A 19,072-nucleotide genomic window follows, 5' to 3' on the forward strand; every position below is an offset into this window, starting at 1 on the left:
TACCCTGCATTGGCCAAGCAGGTGAAATCCAGAGGACAAGTGAGCTCACTGATGCAACGCTTCCAGGTCAGCGTCACTGGGCACAAAGCAAGATGTGGAAGGTTAGAGAGGGAATCCAAAGCGGCCAGTAGAAAATGTCCAGCCCACATAATGCTGATGACACTTAGGCAGAACCTGAAATCACACAACCTTTTTGTACATGATGAGTCGTAGCTACGCAGACAAAACATTTCTCTTGTCAACAGAGTTTTGCTGGTCCCTTGACATTCTGGTTCACGTAAATCATCTGCAATCCTTTAACAAAATGGCACTGTTACCACCAGCTCTATCAAACATTAAGACCAAAGACACAGGTTAGTGAAATCTGAAAAAAGTTTTATGTTACTGGAAAGTCTTTTTGGAAAATAACTTATGGCAACATAAAATGTTTAATGTCACCTAATAACCTATAGGCCTTATTTTAAAAATACTTTTGATTAGATGACCTACACAGTATTCTTTTGAGAGCAGTCTAAATTATTATTATCCAATTCTTATGTAGATTTATAATTAATCTAACAACTAAGATCTGACCATGAATATGCCTTTGCCATCTGGTATCTTTACCCTGAATTTGATCATGAATAATACATAGCCATCTGACAGTTGAATCCAATCCATAATGTGGCCATACATGATGCAGATCCATCCATAGTGTGCTAATTTGCATTCTCCATCAGTTTCCTCTAATTCCTACCCAAAGCTTTTTCACTGAGTTTCAGGCACCCAGGGAGCAATCCACCTACACACCAGGCCATATGGGATGCAGTGCGTATTCTCCAGTGTCCCGGGCCTGATCCTAATTTTCACCAACCAAGCCAAAATGTGTCACTCCAAACATGGTCAGGGGCACTCTTGGGCATTCATAAGATGCTTAATGGGGCTTTCAGTACTGTGTTGCTGATAGTGTGTGTTTTAATTAGACTTCTAAGTGCACATTTATTTTTCCCACTAGACCAGGCTTAGATGCAGGCGAAAGAGACAGTGTATGACTGTAGGTGTCAGACAGTGGCTGGTGAGCATGATCACCTTAAAAGGAGTGAAGTGTTAGCATTTAAAATCATAGGCCAAATAAAATGTCACCCACCTGACCTCATCACCTGGCCTTGTCTAGTGTTATATACCTGTACTTCATCTCCTGCAAATTGGTACTTTATGGCTTCTTTTTTAGCTACACCTTTCCGGACTGGTTGATACCACTGAAATCCTAATTCACATGTCATTCTAATTCAAATATTTATAATAGACAGTGTTCATCAAAATTAAAAATATTTCTCGGCCCAATTTGGCCGGTGGCCCATCAGGTTATAAAATTTGTTTTATGCGGTTATTAAGGTGTTTCTTTCCATCAGACTTGACCCGGGGGCACTCTTAGTAAGTGGAGCCTAGAATACTTGCAGTTCACAGCCATGATATATTTCCCTCAACAATTAATTCTATACTCCCTATAAAATTCCTACTACAATGGTTGGAAATAGAGAAGTTTGGAGGGCAATTTAGTGTTGGTAGAAATCTATGAGATAAATTTTGTAGTTGTTGACTTTGAAATGAAGTAAATGCATGACCTTATTTTGAAAGTAGTGTCACCTGAACTTGAGAGTAACCATAATCTATATGCATAAATGGGACGGAAGAGTTCCAATTGGTGAACAGTTTATTCCATACCATGTGCTCAGCAAAGTTGGCACTTGATTTTTTTTAACTGCGAGTAGCAGATCCTGTAATTCCACTGTCTTTGAACCTTATTGCAGCATAGCCAGAGTCCTTGTTGGAAAGCCATTGCCTTTGTCGATAAGGCTGGGGCCCTGTCACTTGTACATGAGTTCCCCTGTGCTTATGACCATCTTGATCCTTCACAGCAAACTGATGGGGGACGACCTGACTGTAGAGGCTCTAGAGCAAGCAAACCACAAGTCAGCCAATGACCCACAAGCCCATGGAGCCTAAGGGCTTGCCTCTCAGGGACAGAGTCATGGAACAAAGTGATCAGATACCCAGTCTTGGGGCATGTGAAAGGGAGATGTAGATACATGACAGTTAGGAAGGCAGGAGAAATCTGAGCGTGAACAGTAAAGGCAGTAAACAGAAGCCGAGGGCAGGCAGAAGCCATAAGATCAGAATGACACAGACAGTTGACTTGGACAGTTTGATGCACCCCCAGGTGGATGGCCAGAAACAGAAAGCGGGCACATACTGCTTGGAGAGGGGATAACACAGCCACAGTGCTGAGCTGCGTGCATCCAGAGTGACCTTGCAGCACTGAAGGATGCAGTGAAGTGAAGTGAAGTCGCTCAGTCATACCCGACTCTTTGCCACCTGTAGCCTACCAGGCTCCTCCATCCATGGGATTTTCCAGGCAAGAATACTGGAGTGGGTTGCCATTTCCTTCTCCAGGAGATCTTCCCAACCCAGGGATTGAACCCGGGTCTCCCACATTGTAAGCAGACACTTTACCTCCTGAGCCACCAGGGAAGTGATGGGACTGAGGGATGAGAGCTGGTTAAATCCCTGACATACTGTTTCTACTCTCTAATCCCTATGATATTTGAGATTGCAATCCCATAAAAAGCCCTATTTAACCATGTAATTTCTGATTATATCAGAAAGTATAATCTGCAAAAGTTAATCAATTTTTAAAATTGAGTAGGATTTATTTCTGAATTATTTAATTAATCTTGTTAATGACCCAGAGTGATACATCTCCAAAATTCTTATATTTGTTTTGTTTTCACCATTTGGAATCTACCCTCTCTGCCCCCTACTTATGCAGTTAGTGCTTCTGGGTGGGAGCACTACTAGACTTCTGAGAGGGACAATTCTTCATTGAGTAGGTCTCTTCTATGCATCACAAGGCAATTCCTAAAATGACCCTCTCACCCTCCCACTGTGACATCTAAAAATCAACCTACACCTTTCCAAATGTCCGCTAGGGGGTAGTACTGGTTGATTAAGAGCTGTTGAGCTAAGTCTTCCCATTCTTAAAGGAGCAGCTCAAATTCAACTTTCTCTTAATTCTTTGATTATTCCAGACTGTATTGATCTCTGTACCTTCTTTGTATCCCAACTGCAGTTAGAGACTGTAACTCACCATTGACTTCTTCATTATGTCTTAATTTCTTCATGTGTGTCGGTTTCTCTCAATTTGATCATAAATTCTTTAAGAGCAGCAAAAAGTCTTAAGACGTTGTTGTATCCCACATAGTACCTAACATAGTGCTGAGTAGCCAGTGAATTCTGTCTGTCTCCACACCATCTAGTTTCTGGTTACCTCGTGAGCAATGTTTCCTACCATATCTCCACACTCACTTCAGCCCTTTTCCCTCTAGCAACCAAAAGAAGCTATCTTCCTACGGTTTATTTTGATAGAAGTTCTATGTATACTGCAACTGAAAATGTTTTCTGTTACTGTTAAGTATAGTGTTTTAGATGTCAAGTAAGTCATGTTGGTTAACTTGAGAAGTTTTTCAAATATCTACATCCCGAGAGACTGTTTCTTGTTCCTAGTAATTATTGAAAAAGAAGTTTTAAAATAATGATGCTTATAGGTTTATGTCTTCTGAGTCCAAATTTTTATTTATTTTTAAATATGAATTGTATAAATATTTTTCATAACTTCAAAAAAAAAGACAGCTAATTTTTAGAGTTCCCTGAACATACCCTGTTGGTTCACCATTATGCCTCTATAGATTCTGTACTTCTTGCATAAATAATGTACTCAATTGCCCTTCTTCTAGGTGAAATCCTATCCAATTTTCAAATTCCAGTGTCTATGGTTAATCACTTCCTCTCTGTAGTTTTATGAATTTCTATTTATGTATAAAGTCTCTACCTGCTTCTTGCTTTTAAAGGGGACAGGGACTGTGTCTAATTCACTTCCCTAGCATTTAGCATGATTGGTACTTGGTAGAAACTGAGTGCCTGGAGAATCCCAGGGACGGGGGAGCCTGGTGGGCTGCTGTCTATGGGGTCGCACAGAGTCGGACACGACTGAAGCAACTTAGCAGCAGCAGCAGCAGAAGCTGAGTAAGTGTTGGTTGATTATGCTTGGTTGTACCAGATTTTTAATATTTATAAGCATGAGCCACACCATGGGGAATGGAGAAGAATGTTAGTCACTACATGGGAAGCAGCCATTACCTTTTTCCTGAGCTGTAGCTTCTTTTTCGCTAAATAACTCTAAAGGAATGGAATATACCAGTCTCACTACTGTACAGAGCTTGATTCCAATTTACATATACTAGACAGTTTCATTAAAGCACTTAGAACAGTCACCTTGGTTATGCCTTGTTTAATTTCTCTCATTCCGTGTGCTCCCTTTTACAGTTGTGCCAATGAAATACTGAAGACACTACATCAGCTGTTATCAGTAAGAAATTAACTCAGCCTGAATAGTCAACCAGGAGGCAAAACAAAATAATAGTCTGCATTTCATTAGAATAGATTGTTTTATTTTTATTCGACACTGGACTGGGAAGAGTACCCTCCATTACTTCCCTATGGTAAAGAACAGTGATATACATATGAAGAGCATTTTGCAAATCATCGTCCTCATCATACAGGAAATCCTGTCAATTAATACTCTGCCAAAGAGAGAAGTATTTGTAGATACAAATGAATCAACAAGGGACTTCCGTGGTGCTCCAGTGGCTAAGACTCTGCATTCTCAATGCATAAATGAATCAACAAACTTGTTGATTCAGAGATGCTTTTAACAATATAGGACCAGTAAGAAGCATGTGGCGATCAGCTATGTTATTCAGTTCCACTGATAACTGATGGAGTTCTGGTTGGTAAGGAGAAGGCAAAGCACCTTCAATGCTAATGGACCAAAGACCTGAGTCCAATTAGGTGCTGTTAAGGTCGTCACGTAAAGTGAAAGAGCTACTGCCTCAGGGTCCCTCTATGAGGTCTCTTTGTATCCCCAGGGACCATCAGGTGGGTCAGCGTGGACTCACAGAGACACTAAGAAAATCAGGAAACTACAGTTTCAACATCGAGAGGAAATGGAGGGAAGAATGGGAAGGTGAAGAATTCCACAAGTTCAACTGCAGTTCATTTCCTTCTTTATAGTTCTACTAGGTTTGTAGTAACTAAATAGATTATTGAAAAGGTCTCTAACTTAATAGACATTTTGCTATATGATACCTGGAAATGGCTGCACAAGTGTAAGAAATGAAATGGTGATGGAAATCCATTAGAAGAGACACGCCTACCATTGGCAGTGCTATTTAACATAAATATGTTTTTATACTAACTACATCTTATAAACTGTATCAATTTTACATTTGACTTTGGAGGTATGGGACAGGTAAAAGGTCCTTAGACTCCTCTTTCGTAAAATGGAGATCTTTCCTTTCCAAAGTTGTGGTGTGAAATAGAAATAATAAATGTAATGTATTATACCACTAGGCACAGAGGAAAGATACAATGGTCAATGATACTATTACATACATTGAGGGCTGAAGCAAGACAGAGTGCCATGGTCTCATCAAATTAACATATCATTTAACTGAATATTTTGATCATGCAAAAAGTTAGCCAAGGGAATAAAATAAGCAATTTAAATCCTTTTTCCAAAGGACAGATCCTAAAACTACAGACAGAAAGCCCACTGTACCTCAGATTCACTCACTTAAGAACTGCTGCTCTACAGAAATTTATGGGCATAAATTACAATTCTTTGGTGCCCTGAGAAATATTTTGCACTCACTCAGCTGACTGCTTCTATGTATTCCTTCTCTCACCTTTCTCAGGGGCTTTCCCACTCCTCAGAGAAGAAAGCACCAGAGTGTAATGGAAAGAGCTTGAGTTTTGCTATTAGATGGATGGAGGTTTCAAGTCAGACTTTGCCAATTGTTGGCCATGAAACTTTTGCAGGCTACTTAATTTATTGAGTTTCATTCTACTCATTTTGGAAGATTGTAGATAGCATGTTGAGGAGAAAAAGGCAAGATGTTTGTGTGTGTGTGAGAGAGAGAGAGAGAGAGTGTGTGTGTGTGTGTGTAGTATATGGGGGAATTGTAGATAATGGATTAGGAATTAACCAGAAAATTAAGATTAATAGCCCTGGGATGTGTTACATAAATTTATTAAAGGGTTGTTACCACATCTATGCCTGAATTCTCCCCCTCTCTTCAATTCACAGGGGAAAAAAATGCTTCAAGAATAATCTGGGACAGAAGTTTTGGATTAAGAACAATAAACCTTTCATTTTGAGGCAGGTACGGTTTATTTTGTCTGAATATTTGACTATTTGATTTGTCTCTCTGTGCCTTTATCTTTTTCTTCCAAATGTTTTGTTAAATTAAGATGATCTAAAATATCTTTTCTAGGGACTTCCCTGGTGGTCCAGTGGCTAAGACTCTGCACTCATAATGCAGGGGGTCCCGGTTCAAGCCCTGGTCAGGGAAATAGATCCCACATGCTGCAAATAAAAAATCCTGTATGCTGCAATGAAGACTGAATATCCCACATGCTGCAATTAAGACCTGGTGCAGCCAAATAAATAAATAAATATTTTAAATAAATAAAATAAAATAAAATGAAATATCTTTTCTACCCTTGACATTCTGTCTCTGCCATCAACTTTGCTTCCCCACTCAGGCTATCATCTCATTTTTTCAAGTTTTATTTAACGATTATAATGAAATAATTTTATATTTATAGGAAACTTCAAAAATGATATTTCCCATATTCCCTTCACTGAGATTCTATAACTTGATCAAATCAGATTTGCCATATGCCTACCAGTATATAGCAGGGGTTTTCCTGGTGGCTCAGTGGCAAGGAATTCACCTGCAATTCAGGAGACACAGGAGACATGGGTTCAATCCCTGGGTCGGGAATATCCCCTGAAGAAAGAAATGGCAACCCACTCTGGTGCTATTGCCTGGAGAATCTCATGGACAGAGATCTTGGCAGGCTACAGTCCACGTGGTCACAGAGTCAGGCACAACTCAGTAACTAAACAACAACAAACAATACAGGAACAGTTATTTTGACTAGCTAGGGTTATTTATTATTTTGACTAGTTAGATAAGACTGTAAATCCCAGACCTGATCTCTTAAAACCTCTTGTGTGCTCCATCCATGCTGTCTTTCCTCCTTTCTGCTGGCTGTAGTCAGGGCTTACAGTAGAAGCCTCTGAAGACTTATGGGATGCAGCTGGTACTAAATGGATGGAATGTGAATCCCTAAATGTATGCATGGACCCCAACCCCTACCAACTTTTGCTAGATTGTGAAATAAATGGAAAAAAAAAACTTCTATTGTGTTAACCCACTGAGATTTGGAAGTTATGTGTTATAGCCATCAGGTTTTTCTGATCAACATAGACATGAAGTCCCAAAGGGTCAGGATTTATTTCCATTAAATTGTTTGCCTAGGGTCTAGCATAGTCCTATGTACAGAGGGGAACCTAAATGCTTTTGAAGATGGTGAAGAAGAGAATGAAAGATGGCATGGAGCTACAGGGAGGAATCTAATTTGCAAGAATAGTACAGTTAAATGCACCTGGTTTCCTACAAAGATTTCACAAGGATTACCTGGGAAAAAAAGAGGAGTGTGAAAAAATTCTCCTGGAAATGGTAGCAAAAGCAATAGACTTGGAAACAGCTCAGATTAAGTGAAAGGTCCCAAAAGGTTTCTGGTTCACAATTTTAAGCCAATATAAGAGCAATTAATTAAAATATTCTGGAAACTAGACCACAGTGTACATTAGTAGCATAAAAATCCTTTTGTCTCAGCACCAAGTTTATTAATATAAAGTTAAATGGGAAATAAAGCATAATCAAACAGTGCAAATAAATAGGGATAATTGACCAGTTTTCTATAACTTTCTAAGAAATTTCTCCCCTGGTAATTGTGAAGGAATGAAGTCTAGCACGTCTATCACTTACCAAAATGTGATGATTTTTCATTGCAATATACCCCCCCGAAGCCCCATTCTGCTATAGAAACAATAGGACCTCAATTTTTGTGATCAAACCTCATTTTATAATTCACTGAGTATATTCTTTTCCAAACTTTCAGTGGAAAGAGTGAGTCTCACATAAACAAGTGAGATTTATGAAGAATCTATTACTGTGAGATTTCATGTGTGGACAATACAGAGATCTCTTCCAGCATCCCTTCCCCCCAGTCTGCTCAAGGGGGTCCCAAAGACTCAAGCTTCCTACTCTGGCCTTAAGAACTCTTGGCACATTTATGTGGCAAAGAAAATGGATTTGCCAAAAACTTCTGGACCTATCAGCTAAAGTGCCCCCATTTAGTGGTTCTGCATGTTGCTGCTGCTGCTGCTGGTGCTAAGTCGCTTCAGTCGTGTCCAACTCTGTGCAACCCCATAGACGGCAGCCAACCAGGCTCCCCCGTCCCTGGGATTCTCCAGGCAAGAACACTGGAGTGGGTTGCCATTTCCTTCTCCAATGCATGAAAGTGAATAGTGAAAGTCAAGTCGCTCAGTCGTGTCCTACTCTTCGCGACCCCATGGACTGCAGCCCACCAGGCTCCTCCGCCCATGGGATTTTCCAGGCAAGAGTACTGGAGTGGGGTGCCATTGCCTTCTCCGTCTGCATGTTACAACTGCTGAATGAGTCGTCTTTAGTGGCCTAGAGGAGAAATGTTACCATAGTCACCATAGCAAGTTATGTGAGGAAGTCCGTGGCTTCCAGCCTGCTCTAGTCTGGGACCCAGGGGACAGGCCAAGAAAAGTTGAGCTTTATGGTTTAGAATATAGCTCACTGATAGTGAGAAGAACTCATCTTCAATTATGTTATCCGTAGTCATTTTAAGTATGAAAACATGGAGGATATGCATAAATAAGGAGGAACTAACTCCTCCATAAGAGGTAATATAATAATCAGTTTATTAATTTAATAGCTGCTGTACACAAATTTAGGGATGACAAACCCCACATGTGAACTCCCTCAAAGAATTAACATATTAACTTTGGTAAGATGAAGTCAGTTCACAGCACTAAGCTGGGGACAAACTTTAATAAATTAACTCTACCCCATATCTTCCAATTCCTGACTTTTAAAAAATTTATTTATTTTTAATTGACACTGCTCCTTGGAAGAAAAGCTGTAACAAACCTAGACAGCTTATTATAAAGCGAAAACATCACTTTGCCAACAAAGGTCCATATAATCAAAGCTATGGTTTTTCCAGTAGTCATGTAACAGATGTGAGAGTTGGATCATAAAGAGGGCTGAGTGCCGAAGAATTGATGTTTTCAAACTGTGGTGGTGGAGAAGACTCCTGAGAGTCCCTTGGACAGCAAAGAGATAAAACCAGTCAATCCTAAAGGAAATCAACCGTGAATATTCATCGGAAGGACTGATGCTGAAGCTGAAGCTCCAATACTTTGGCTACCTGATGTGAAGAGCCGACTCACTGGAAGAGACCTGATGCTGTGAAAAATTGAAGGCAGGAGGAGAAGGGAACGACAGAGGATGAGATGGGTTGGATGGCATCACTCAATGGACATGAGTTTGAGCAAACTCTGAGACATGGTAAAGGACAGGGAAGCCTGGCATGCTGCAGTCATTGGGATGCAAAGAGTCAGACATGACTGAGCAACTGAACAACAGCAGCAACAAATTGAAGGATAATTGCTTTACAGTACTGTTTGGTTTCTGCCATACATCAACATGAATCAGCCATAGATAGACACACCTCCCCTCCCATTTCCCACCCCTTTCCATTCCTCTAGGTTGTTACAGAGCTCCAACTTGAGCTCCCTGAGTCACACAGCAAATTCCCCCAATTCCTGATTTTTAAAGCTGGGTTCTAAAGCCTGGGTAGATATTAAAACTACTCAGACATGATTGGAATTCACCTCAAATTTTCTCTGAGGAAATCAGTCTTTTATCCTAGTTATGCCTTTGGCAGAGTAAGCTAGATGAAAATGCCCTCTTTGGAGTACTTTTTATGAAATCTAATTATGCTGCCTATTTTGAGGATTCTGCTATTTTCTATTGAGTGTTTGTTTCCATTTTATTTTTTCCTAGGTGTGAGGGGTGTTAATTCCTTAGTATTCCTCCTACAGAACAAGCCCTCCCTGACCCTCATCCATCTCCTGTGTATATAAGAAATCATTAGCCAAACACTGGCTTTCTAGTGGGTTTAGCCTTGCCCAGGGATTAACCATTTGGTGACACACAGGGTTACTGTATACTTTATCTTCCAAACTGGGACACTTTTTAAAGCACTCTTATTGATTACACCTTGACAGCCAGCATAAACCAGACAATCTTGGACAAACCAGGACATATGATAACTCTCTTGGGAACTGAAAACAGAGTAGTGTGCTCCTGTGTCTCAGAGACTATAAAATCTCCCACAGGACATTCATTTCTCTTGGAGGACTGACAAAATAGGCCCATCAATGTTGTGTCAGCTGGAGGCGATATAGCATAGTGGTTGAGCACAAGGGCTCTGGCTTTCCTCCACCTCCTGCTCCCCGTCTTTGAATGATATCTTACTGCATCTCAGCCCTAGAACCAGATCTCCTGGGCTCAGATCCCAGCACTTTCTTTTCGAAAACATGTGTTGTCATTGTTCAGTCACTCAGTCATGTCTGACTCTTTGAAACCCCATGGACCACAGCATGCCAGGCTTCCCTGTCCTTCACTATCTCCCAGAGTTTGCTCATACTCATGCCCATTGAGTCAGTGATACCATACAATCATCTCAACATCTTTTGCCCCCTTCTCCTCCTGCCCTCAATCTTTCCCAGCATCAGGGTCTTTTCCAATGAGCGTCCAGATCTTTACATCAGGTGGTCAAAATATTAGAACCTCAGCATCAGTCTTTCCAATGAATAGTCAGGGTTGCCTTTGAAAAGACACTTCTGGGTCTCAGTTTCTTCATCTATAAAATGATGATAATATTTGAAAATGACTCATAAGGTTCTGTTGGAGAAGGCAATGGCACCCCACTCCAGTACTCTTGCCTGGAGAATCCCATGGATGGAGGAGCCTGGTGGGCTACAGTCCATGGGGTCCCTAAGAGTCGGACACAACTGAGTGACTTCACTTTGACTTTTCACTTTCATGCATTGGAGAAGGAAATGGCAACCCACTCCAGTGTTCTTGCCTGGAGAATCCCAGGGACGGGGGAGCCTGGTGGGTTGCCGTCTATGGGGTCGCGCAGAGTCGGACACGACTGAAGCGACTTAGCAGCAGCAGTAGCATAAGGTTCTGTAAAACAAAATGAGTTAGTAGCTATTGGGACTTCTTTGTGGCCCAGGAGCAAGACTCTATGCTTCAGGGGTCTGGCCTTCTAGCCCTGGTCGGGGAACTAGATCCTGCATGCCCCAACCAAAGATCCCATGTACCGCAACTGAGACTTGTTGCAGCCAAAACAAATAAATAAACAAAATGAGTTAATAGCTATAAAATAATTATTAGAAAGTCTGGTACATCATAAGCACTCAATTATCTGTTGGCTGTTTTAGCAATAACCCTTTTTCTTCATGAGATTATACACCCAGGAATCCCGCCTTCCAGCCTTGCCTGCCTGTTAGTACTCTGCCATCCTGTTTGTGTGTCGCACGTCTTTCTAAGCACTCTAGGCTTATGTGACGGTTCTTTTTATAAAAAAAGATGTCCTGGTGATTGTCTAGGCATTTTTGTCCCCCCATTATTCTTCATATGCTGGTTCCTTTTTAGTTTCAGTATATCCATAAAGTTGCCTCCAGCCAAATACGTTGAGGACTCTTTCACTATTCAGAGTCACTTCTATACAATAAAGTGCTAAAGAGCAGACAAAATGAATCTGAAACTTCACGTTTACTGACACATTACTCTGTCTCATATCTTCTTGGGAATTTGATGTCAGGCATTGGTTTCTAGCCTCTTACTACCTGAAGGTTACAAAAGAATTGCATCTTGAGAATCATCATTAGTGTCTTCTGCTAGAATATGCATAGCTTTGTGGCAATTAATAAATCTTGCATGAAATCTGACATGGAGCCACTTTTTGTCAAAGAAATTGTGGGAAAAGTGTGCTTCCCAGGTCTCATAAGGAACACGACCTTCATCCTTCCTGTGTATTATGTCCTTGGATAAGGCATCTCACCCCATCTGAAAGCAGAAGAAAATACCTGCCCTAATCTCTTAGCAGGTATTAGCAACTGCAAAGTTGAAAGTATTTATGTGAACATTAGAGAAAAAAAAAACAAAAGAAACAAGTATGCTGTGCTGTGTTCATAAGCGTTTGGTATATTTACATTAACTGATTAAGGTATTAGGTTTAATTATAGTATCTTATTCTTAACTTCACAGAAATGACAAGGAGGATAGAGGAGAAAGGTCCCTACATCCATAGACCACACCCTGTCTTTGTGACCATGGTTCTCACCATCTTATTATCATCAACACTAATAATTACTGCACATTTATTCTGCTTCTGGCATTTCACATGTCTCATCTCATTTAACCATAAAAATCAGTCAGAGAGGATCTGTCAGTAGTGTCATAGTACAGGCCACAGTAGAAGGAAACAGAGGTGTATTAACAGTAAATGACTTTGCCAAGGTCAGTGAACTGGAACAGAAAACCAGATCAGGCTGGATCCAACATTCGCCTTAACTGCTATCATATCTGTGTCTTTCTCAAGGAAAGGATGGATTTGCTGTACCTGGGAGAAGTCCTCGAAGTATGTGTTTACAAACAGCAAATCAGTAGAAACATCTTGAATTCACAGAGAACATCATGTAAATAGGCCGAAGGCTACGTCAAAGTGAGCTATCGGTGAGAATCCTACTAGGATATGTGCGCTGTGCAAGGCAGACATGTTGGAACTGGTGATTTTAATCGACTGGTAAATTATCTTTAAAAGCTATTTTATTCTTCTGTCCAGTGAAGCATATGCCAAAGTTCAAGATTGGAGTGGGTTGCCATTTCCTTCTCCAATGCATGAAAGTGAAAAGTGAAAGTGAAGTCGCTCAGTCGTGTCCGACCCTTAGCATGGACTGCAGCCCACCAAGGCTCCTCCATCCATGGGATTTTCCAGGCAAGAGTACTGGAGTGGGGTGCCATTGCCTTCTCCAAGATGAAGAATACTCCTTCACAAAAGTGGACCTAGCCATTGTTTCGTTGATGAATGACTTCCATGTCAGAGAGACCACACGAGGTGAGTGTTCAAGAGGTTCACTGCCCCTGTGCCTTAAATGTTTTAAGACTGATTACAACTGTACTACAACTCTATTGAGGGAACTCTTCAAGGAGCAGGTGGTATGTTCTGGAAGTTTCCATCTAAGACTAAGCATGAAGATAATTATAATGATTAATATTTAAAGCACTTAATAGGTCATAAGTATTTTATATGTATTAATTTAGTTAATTCTCATAATAACTATAAGAAATAGCACTTTTAGTCCTTTGTTATAATTAAGGAAACTGAAAGGTAGTCAATCTTTCTAATTGGTGGAGCCCAGATGTCTTAGGGGGAAAAAAATCTCAGCAATAAACTTAGTGTCCTTGGCATCAAGGGTCAGGAAGGGCTAGGTTGGCACTGGAAATATGAACATAGGTTGTACTCGCTGCCTTTTGTTGAGCATTTACTATCACCTGGCCTAACACTAAACCCAATACTCACAGTATCTTATTCTATCCCCACATCAATGCTTCCTGGAAGGCACTGCCATTCTGTTTTGCAGATAGGAAACCAAGATTCACAAAGGTTATTTGCCTGTCATCTCACAATGATTAGTAACACAATCAGTGTTTGAACACAGGTGTTTTTATCTTTGTCTGTGTTTTAATCTCCATGACCTAGAGCAAGTCTTTGCTTAGATTAAAATTTCCCTCTGCCATTTAAACTTATCCATTTTTTCTTTAATTTTCTGAAGATTATTCCTAATTTTTAAAAATGTATGGATATGCATAGTTTTCCTTCTCAGTGTTTAAAATGATCAATATCCATGTTTCCCAAACAAGGCAAAATCTTGAGCACACTTTTACTTCTCCCCGCTTTGTACTTGTTTTGGTGGTGTATCATCTAGGCCATTAATTCGTTGTTAAAATTATAAGAAAAATATTTTAAATTATTGCTTCTTTATACATTATAAATGTGATCAACTTCTTTGCAAATGCTTTATCTCCCATTCTCATTTATCCCTCCCTCCAGACTGACCTTTCTTTTTCAGAGCACCTCTTGAGAGCATTTTGAAGAGGGTCTTTGAGTGGTGAAATTTTTTAAATTTTATAAGGCAGAGAATTTCTTTATTAAAATGGTAGTTTATCTGGATATAAAATTCTAAGTTCAAAGTTCTTTGCCTTTAAAACTTTGAAGACATTATCCACTGCTGCTGTTGAGAATCCAGACATCAACTAATACTAGCTCAGGTCTTTCTTGCTCTCTGGAATCTTTAACATTTTTCTCTTTGTCTTAATGTCCTTAAATTTAACTATTGGCTGTCTGAATATTGATTTTAGTTTTCTTATCTGTTCTGTTCAGCACCCCATTAGCCTTTTCATCCTTAGCTTTTTTATCTTTCTTTAACCCTGGGACATTCTGATTCATGCTTCCTCCTCTCTGTTGGCTCCTTTATGATCTTTTGGAAATTCTCTCTTATAGATTTTGACACTTTCATTTCTGTATTTCATTCTCAATATTTTTCATGGGTGCCATCTCTTTCCGATGACTTCCAGAAAAGATTTGTGACTCAATCTTTTGATTCACTAGTTTGTACTTCAGCTGTTCCCATCTCACTAGCTGGTTTTTTCCTTTTTTCAATCTCAACAGTTATGTTTTAATATCCCCAATTTGAAATTAGTTCTTTTTCCTGCTCTGTGATTTCAAAATTTTCCCTTGTCTCTCTGTGAGAATATTTATTAAGGCCATTTTAAAGTCATATTCTGTTTCATTAGCTCTGCTTCTTCTGGAAAGGCTTTTAATTTCGGTTCTCTTTCTCATTTGAAGCTTATGTTCCTCCAACATCTAATCTTTTTTTCTTGAGAGCAGTTCTTCATTCCTTTAGGGCAATGGCCTTGGCCCCAGTCCCAATCTTCAGGGAGTGGAGAAAAAGTCTACCTTGAAGCTGAAAAATTTTATTGCTGCAGCCTGCCTTCACCAATTCCAGCCCCCTTGGTCCTGATCTTAGGGGACCTGTGCCCTGGGCACTGCTCGAAGCAGTCGTGGGGCAGCCACTTTTTCCTATATGCCAAGTGCAGGAAGACTGGGAAGGAATGAAGGGTACAAGGAGACTCCAGCTTGTCTGCCTGTACACCTCCCAATGAGTTCTCCACCACAGAGAACCACTGCCCACCTCATTCCCACGGGCTCCTGTTCACCTGGGCTGTGTGAGCAGGGGTAGGAAACTGCTGTGACCCCCACACTCTGAACTTCCAGTTTCAGGCCTACCTTAAAAAAACATGGGGGAAAGAAAAGAGACAGAATTATAAGTTTTATCCTCCATCCTTCTTTCCATCTCCAGACTCTGCTCTCCATCCAAAAATAAGACTTCTTCCCCTCTAAACAAAGTTCAATATTGTATCAGTTACTGAGACCCATTATCGTCTCTATGTCTCTGTGGTCATAGCCAGATTCATAGGTGACTGTCCTGTGTAACTGCACAGGACATCATGTTTAGAAGGTCCCCCCACATGATTCAATGCTCTGTGGTCACCATCTTGAAAATCATGTAGCCAGTGTTCCTGTACCATCTCCAAGTCTGGCTTCCACATTTGGTGTCAGATCACCAAGTTATCCCCAACTAACAAAACCACAATTTCTAGGGAATTCACTCCCATAGTTCTCTGCGCATGGTCATGAACTAACTATATCTTCAGGGTTAACAGAATTTCAATAAATTATTTTTGATGAGAAAGAATGATGGTTCAAACGAGCATTTCATGTCTATTATGACAACTGCAAAGAAGCAGTGCCTGCTCAAATCTTCAGAGAAGCCAGACGGCCCTAAAGTTATATAGGTGGATTCCCATCTAGGAAATGGCTGCTGCTGCTGCTGCTGCTGCTGCTAAGTCACTTCAGTCGTGTCCAACCCTGTGCGACCCCACAGACAGCAGCCCACCAGGCCCTGCCATCCCTGGGATTCTCCAGGCAAGCACACTGGAGTGGGTTGCCATTTCCCTCTCCAAAGCATGAAAGTGAAAAGTGACAGTGAAGTCGCTCTGTCGTGTCCGACTCTTAGCGACCCCATGGACGGCAGCCTACCAGGCTCCTCCACCCATGGGATTGTCCAGACAAGAGTAGTGGAGTGGGGTGCCATCTAGCACTCCTCTTTTTTATGCAGACTGGAATTTAGGAAACATAAACTTTGGTAGGGAAAACCTCATAGTTTCTTTTACCTTGAAAGAGCTATCAGTTCAGTTCAGTTCAGTTCAGTCGCTCAGTAGTGCCCAACACCTTGTGACCCCATGAATCAGCACTCCAGGCCTCCCTGTTGATCACCAACTTCCGGAGTTCACTCAAACTCATGTCCATTGAGTGGGTGACACCATCCAGCCATCTCATCCTCTGTCAGCCCCTTCTCCTCTTGCCCCCAATCCCTCCCAGCATCAGAGTCTTTTCAAATGAGTCAACTCTTCACATGAGGTGGCCAAAGTACTGGCATTTCAGCTTCAGCATCAGTCCTTCCAGTGAACACCCTGGACTGATCTCCTTTAGGATGGACTGGTTGGATCTCCTTGCAGTCCAAGGGACTCTCAAGAGTCTTCTCCAACACCATAGTTCAAAAGCATCAATTCTTCGGCACTCAGCTTTCTTCACAGTCCAACTCACATCGATACATAACTGCTGGAAAAACCATAGCCTTGACTAGATGGACCTTTGTTGGCAAAGTAATATCTCTGCTTTTCAATATGCTATCTAGGTTGGCCGTAACTTTCCTTCCAAGGAGTAAGCGTCTTTTAATTTCATGGCTGCAATCACCATCTGTAGTGATTTTGGAGCCCCAAAAAATAAAGTCTGACACTGTTTCCACTGTTTCCCCATCTATTTCCATGAAGTGATGGGACCAGATGCCATGATCTTTGTTTTCTGAATGTTGAGCTTTCAGCCAACTTTTTCACGCTCCTCTTTCACTTTCATCAAGAGGCTTTTTGTTCCTCTTCACTTTCTGCCATAAGGGTGATGTCATCTGCATACCTGAGGTTATTGATATTTCTCCTGGCAATCTTGATTCCAGCTTGTGCTTCTTTCAGCCCAGCGTTTCTCATGATGTACTCTGCATATAAGTTAAATAAACAGGGTGAGAATATACAGCCTTGACATACTCCTTTTCCTATTTGGAACCAGTCTGTTGTTGCATGTCCAGTTCTAACTGTTGCTTCCTGACCTGCATATAGGTTTCTCAAGAGCCAGGTCAGGTAGTCTGGTATTACTATCTCTTTCAGAATTGTCCACAGTTTATGGTGATCCACACAGTCAAAGGCTTTGGCATAGTCAATAAAGCAGAATTAGATGTTTTTCTGGAACTCTCTTGCTTTTTCCATGATCCAGCAGATGCTGGCAATTTGATCTCTGGTTCCTCTGCCTTTTCTAAAACAAGCTTGAACATCAGGAAGTTCACGGTTCACATACTGCTGAAGCCTGACTTGGAGAATTTTGAGCATTCCTTTACTAGCATGTGAGATGAGTGGAATTGTGTGGTAGTTTGAGCATTCTTTGGCATTGTCTTTCTTTGGGATTGGAATGAAAACTGACCTTTTCCAGTCCTGTGGCCACTGTTCAGTTTTCCAAATTTGCTGGCATATTGAGTGCAGCACTTTCACAGCATCATCTTTCAGGATTTGAAATAGCTCAACTGGAATTCCATCACCTCCACTAGCTTTGTTCGTAGTGATGCTTTCTAAGGCCCAGTTGACTTCACATTCCAGGATGTCTGGTTCTAGGTGAGTGATCACACCATCGTGATTATCTTGGTCCTGAAGCTCTTTTTTGTACAGTTCTTCTGTGTATTCTTGCCATCTCTTCTCAATATCTTCTGCTTCTGTTAGGCCCATACATTTCTGTCCTTTATCAAGCCCATCTTTGCATGAAATAGCTATAGACACATGAAAATCATACATATACACCTAGAAACATGTTTTCCTTGGAATAAGCTCTATGGCTTCACAAGATTGTCAAATATCCAGACAAAGAAAAGGTTAAAAGTTACTGCTCCATGGGTTCTGGAAGAGAGAGAATTCAATTGTTCCTACACACACCCAGAGCACAGCACATAAAAGATTTCTCACTTGACGCTATACTTTCTCATCCTGAAGGTATGAATTATGATCAATCACTAATTATTGATGAGAACTATTTGAGTTAAGAATATGTATCTGTTAAGAATATGACTTAAGAATATGAGTTAAGAATATTGTGTGATTTTAACATCAATTTTAAAAAGGATCAGCAAATATAAACGTATCCTGCATGAAATGATCCAATTTTTGTTAACCTTTTTACCAGATTTCCTTCCTGATTACAAAATTCTAAGTAACAATTTTTTTTTAATTTGTCCAATAGGATGGGCACACTGATTAAAAATATCAGTTTATTGTGTTGGCGTCCATTTATGCTAATTATACTCCATTGGAGATGTCTATTACCAAACATTTCTTTAAAGTAAGGAAAGTACATTCACTCTTACTGTCACTTAATCCAGTGTTTCTCCCTGCAATTCTCCCTTCCCCAGTTGCTGAGTCCCAGCGCAATTCCACCTAAACATCAGAAAGTTCTTGTCGCTTCAGTTAATTGACTGCATTCAACAAAGAGAAAAAGTACAATGTGTGGCTTATATTTTTCTAGCCCACCTGATAATTACCAGCATTGAAAGTTAGAGATGTGCAGTGATTGGCAATTTGATGCATTCATTCCCTAGCAATAGAACTGGTAGAGAGCTTAGTAAAAGCTCAGAAGAAAGGAATAGTTAACAATAGCTGACATTGATGCTGTGCTGTTTTCTGAAAATGTAAGCTCTTTACAGATACTCTCAAAACAACCCTACATCTAAGAGCTTCTCTGGTGGCTCAGATGGTAAAGAATCGGCCTGCAATGCCAGAGAACTGGGTTTGAGCCC

At 40.6% G+C, this 19,072-nt stretch overlaps 1 non-coding gene and 1 pseudogene across 1 annotated transcript; both read left to right on the forward strand.

Annotated features, from left to right (window-relative positions):
• LOC129622705 (40S ribosomal protein S6-like) overlaps positions 1-19,072 on the forward strand; it is a 111,159-nt pseudogene that overhangs the window by 48,359 nt on the left and 43,728 nt on the right.
• Positions 6,377-6,449, forward strand: TRNAM-CAU (transfer RNA methionine (anticodon CAU)). Its single transcript has one exon. It is a non-coding gene; the product is annotated as a tRNA-Met (tRNA).

This window comes from Bubalus kerabau, chromosome 11 (genome assembly GCF_029407905.1).
Source record: "Bubalus kerabau isolate K-KA32 ecotype Philippines breed swamp buffalo chromosome 11, PCC_UOA_SB_1v2, whole genome shotgun sequence".
Classification (NCBI taxonomy): Eukaryota; Metazoa; Chordata; class Mammalia; order Artiodactyla; family Bovidae; genus Bubalus; species Bubalus kerabau.